This window comes from Myotis lucifugus, unplaced genomic scaffold (assembly GCF_000147115.1).
Source record: "Myotis lucifugus unplaced genomic scaffold, Myoluc2.0 scaffold_241, whole genome shotgun sequence".
In the NCBI taxonomy this organism is placed as follows: domain Eukaryota; kingdom Metazoa; phylum Chordata; class Mammalia; order Chiroptera; family Vespertilionidae; genus Myotis; species Myotis lucifugus.
The window spans coordinates 1810143-1815175 of NW_005871289.1; positions in this window are offsets into that span (position 1 = coordinate 1810143).

The following is a 5033-nucleotide window of genomic DNA, read 5'->3' on the forward strand; positions in this document are numbered from 1 at the left end:
GGAATCTACTGCCCAGCCCCAGAGAGGATACTCCTCCTGAACCACATCGCCTTCCACTTCTCACCGGATATTCCACTCCACTATAATCTTATGGGACCACCATCGTATATGTGGTCCATCATTGATGGAAACATGTTCCCCAAGAATGTAGTCTTCTCTTTTATAGGCGGGAGTGAGTGATGGGGTAGAGGTTACAGGCCTAGTTTGACCATTTTGTAACTAAATCTCAAGAGGGATGTGCCCAGTGCCTTGCTTTAGAATGTAGGGTTACTTTCGTTACTCTCAGAGTTGAGGCCTTACCAGTAGATGCATTTTTGAGACAACTGGAAATAGGTCCTATGCCAGGCAAGGAGAGTACAAAAGACCCCAGGACAGACACTGGGTGGAACACTTCTCTGACTTCCCAGTACTTGCTTCTCCACAGCCGGAAGAGCTCTCCTTGAGCACGAGGCAAGCAACATTTGTGACTCTGACCTGCAAGGATGCTGGAATAAAGTATCTGGCATTCTCAGCCTCTATAAACCTCTGCCAGTGAGGAAAAAAGGTGGTATAATAGTTTGGGGAAAAGCAACTAATAGCATTTAATAGCTACAGTTACACGATCTTTAACTGCAGCAGTAAAATGACCACTTCATGGGCAGTACAAGGGAGATGGACCTGAAAGCAGTACTGGCCAAGCCCTAGAGTCAAGCACTGGTACCTGAAGAATCCAAAAGCTGACTGCTCTCTTCAATCAACACTTTCACCAGCATCAGGACATCCCACGGAGTTTCTTACCCAGCGAGTCAATGAACTCCGACATTCTTCTGTGAAGACACTGTCAAGGAAACTGGTCATTTTTTCCCAGGGATGAGTTCTTATCCAGTCAAGGCTGGGGTGACCTTCCAATTAGGACACAGCAACTTGAGGTGGGTCCTCCCCAGCATTCCATCCATAGGCAAGAGAGGTATACTCTTAGCTTTATAGTCTTCTATAAATGGTTTCCCTGCAATTCCAGACTTCTCATTCATACACAATAGTCATCTACATGACCTTCCTGTGGCTGTTCACCAGCTAATTTTTAAAAATATACTTTTATTGATTTTAGAGAGAGAGAAAGGGAAAGGGAAGAGAGAGAGAGAGAGAGAGAGAGAGAGAGAGAGAGAGAGAGAGAAACATTGATGTGAGAGAGAAACAAGCACCTCAACTGGTGATCAAACAGCTATCTGAGTATGTGCTCTGACCAGGATTCAAACTGGGGACCTTTTGGTACATGGGATGATGCTCAACCAACAGAACCACACTGGCCAGGGCTCACCAGCTGATTTTTGATTGGGGTGGGGAGGAACCTTTCTCTGGTATTCAGTGTTTAGTGCCCACCTTTTATACTAACTGAGGTGGCTGAAGACCTGTAGCTCTGGAATAGCTCGGCTTCAACCACAAAGATAGGAAGAGGCCCTCACCAGAAGCCCCCCCATACTTAGGGCATTTGTTGGAGTTAAACATCCCTCAAATCTGATTAGTAGCTCTACCCCCAAGTAAATGCATTTTATTTTTGCTTCATTAATTTAAAAAATGTAGAAGGTTTTGGGTTTGGCTCACAGAGCATTATAAAATACAAAGTCTTGTCATCTGGAAAATGCCTTTTTTGGATTCTCTCAAATAGGACTAAATTTAAAAGGAGCCCACACCGAGACCACCAAGTAATGCAGTGGCTCTTTGCCCAAAAAACATTTGGAGGCAAATGATTCTACTGACCCTCTACTGGGGCCTAGTGGGGTTTTAAATATATTACTTATGGGATTGTAACTCTCCTGCTGGGCCATTCATCTGATTGTTTATTAAAGTTCTGCTGACTTGTTCATTTAATGGATTTCCCCAGCACAGCGAATGCTCTTCAGAGAGAAAGTGCTATAGAACTCGTGGTTCTTAATGGAAACTGACAATATATCACAAGGGATGTAGGCCTTGAAGGCTTTAAGCAGAAGATGGATGAAATCCTCTGCCTTCAGCTCATTTCAAGAATAGTTCAGCAGTTCTGTGTCTGAGTTAACTGCCTAAGTCTCTGCTGTATAGAAAAACATTTGTCATTCTGGTTCCATTTGCTCACCTTGCAACTAGAGTTCCATAGCAGTAACTCCAGGATATTAAAATCCTTCATCACACCTGGAGTCATGGAAAGGACTAGAAGAGGCAGCCAAGTAAAATAATTCATGGAGACCAACAGTCCTGGAGAAGGTGACTGAGGTGGACAAATAGTTCAGGAAGCAGAGAACAACACAACAAGGTGGATGGGATGGGTCCCAGGTGGGATGGTACCATAACCTGAACATGATTTTGGAGCCAACTGCCGTATTTAAGGATTTTCCCTTTTCCTCTACATAAAACTAAGCAAGCATGCTCCCAATTTGTCAGAATCATACCCACTTTCTGCTTAGACCTCTCCTTTTCAACCTGTCTTCCGTATGGAAATGTCCTCATCCTGTGGTTAGTCTGTATAAAGCTCAATTCTTTCACTCTGGTCAGTGAAATTGGGCCTCTGTGTTCATGAGAGCTATCATGCTCTAGAGCAGCATTCTCTAATAAAAATATGAGCCACATGCATAATTAAAAATTTTCTAGTGACCCTATTAAAATAAATGTTATATAATAGGTAAAATTAATTTTAGAAATGTATTTTATTTGAGCCCAAATATATACAAAATATTTTCATTTCAAAATGTGACACTGGCCACATTTCAAGTGCTCCACAGTCACAGGCAGCTAGTGGCCATGGCGGTTCTAGAGCCAGTCCTTTTGCCCAATTCATCTGTACTTTGGTAATTCTCAAGATAGCATTTTTCAGCCAGATATTGGTATTTCCAGGCAGAACTGTAGACCAGGTCTTCTGTAGCAGGTAAGTCCTTACTGGGCTCTTAACTTACACTGGTTAGGCATATTGCCCATATGACTATTATGCATGTCTCTTGTAATCCTAAAATAGCACTCCTAGAGAATTTTCAGGAAGGAACACATTAAGAGGAAAAATGTCTCATAATAAATTTACTTCTGTAGGTGAAATATAAGGTCAATACTGTTAAATCTTTGGAAATTAAGGGCTGATGTTGTATATGGTCATATCGATATGATTTTGTCCTTCATCTTTTGTTTGTTTTCTCTTTCAGAGGTTCTCCTTTTTTTCTGCTCATTCCTTTCCTCTTCTTGCTGCTGCTTTGACATAATGTTGGAGACTTCAATATAGAGAGTTCTTTTCTCTGTCAGAGTATAATTTTTAAGTAAATGTAATAAATTAATAATGATAAGAACAAATGGAGCATATTATAAAGTCTACACAATTTTCCTGCATTTACTGTACACCATCTACAAGGACTTATCCATTGTTGAAAAAGATCATTTTAAATCTTGGATTGATAGAGGTTGTCGCTTTGGTCAAAATTTCTGGCCCAAAATTTCAGATATTTGAGTTCCAGGCTATTGAAACATGTATCTATTGGGAGTGCTTTCAACTTCAAATAACTCTTTTCCAAAGTAATTGTACCATTTTACAACTTGCTTGACAACAGCTAGTAAGGCACCATGGCTCTCAGTCCAGCAGATCTTGAGAAATAGAATTCTGCCAATAATCCACGTGAGCTTGAATCCATCCCCAGTCAAGCTTTTGGATGAGAACATAGCCCAATTAACAAGTTGATGCAGCCTTGAAGTAGATGAGATGTCGAAATTGAACTTGATGAGACCCTGAAGTAGAAGACCCAGCTAAGCTGGATTCCTGACCCACAGAAATAAAGAGAATAAATGTTTTGTTTAAACCACTAACTTTGTGGAAAGTTATTAAATGGCAATAGGTAACAAAGACAAACATTGTAAGTTTAGCTGTGGGAGCAAGGACCAGGCCCATGTAGCAGTTAGCTGGGAGATATAGATATAGATAGATATAGATATAGATATAGATATAGATATAGATATAGATATAGATATAGATATAGATGATATAGATATATATTCACCTAATTCCAAGAGCCAAGGGAGAGCAGACTGTCTTGGTGATTCAGAAACACTGCAGAGAGATTGCTTATTTATGGAAATAAATTAAACGGTCGGCCCATTAAAACCAGAACAGGAATCAAAGCATTTGGTTTACAGGAGAAAGGAGAAAACCCCGAGAGGGATGCAGCTATATTTAGGCCAGACACTGAGCAGCAGCATCTGGCGTATGAATGAGGCTGAGAATCGCTGTGGAAGTAGACTATGAGCCTCAGGAGGTAGATAAACATTAAGCATAACCATACGACGAAAGGCTTCAGACAGGGTTGAGAAAGCCAAGTAATGCTCAAGGGGAGTATCAAGGGAAGTTGTAGATTCTCCTTTACTGGGATCCATAAAAAATTGGTGTGTGATCGTAACTTGTTTAATAAATAACAAGAATCCCAATGGATAGTCAAAACCATTCAGTATTCTCATTCTGTGAACAATTTCCTTTTCCCTTTTTCCTCTCCTATCTTCCTATAGTAACCACTGATGGATTAATCTTCTCAGGTTGCCATACAAAATACCACAGATTGTGTGGCTTAAGCAACATACATTAATTTTGTCATTGTTAGGAAAAGGGGAAATCCAAGAGCAAGGTGCCATCAGGGTTGAATTCTAGTGAGAACTCTCATTCTGGCTTTTAAGTGACCGCCTTCTCTCTGTGTCCTCACGTGACCTCTCCTCTGTGGGAGAAACGGAGATCTCTGGTGTCTCTTCCTCTTCTTGTAAAGACTCTAGTCCTATCATATTGGAGCCCAACCCTTCTGCCCTCATTTATTACCACCTCCCTACAGTCCCTGTCTCCAAATGCAGTCACATTGGGTGTTAGGGCTTCAACATACGAATTTCTGGGGGGCATAATTCAGTTCATAATGCTCAGTTAGGACAGAAACTTGGATTGTATTTTTCACTAAATATCTTATTTGTCTAAGGCCTGTTAGGTGCTTGGAATATACTAGGGCCCTCAATAAATGTTTGTTGAGTGAATATAAGCCGTGGGCAAACTACGGTCCACGGGCCGGATC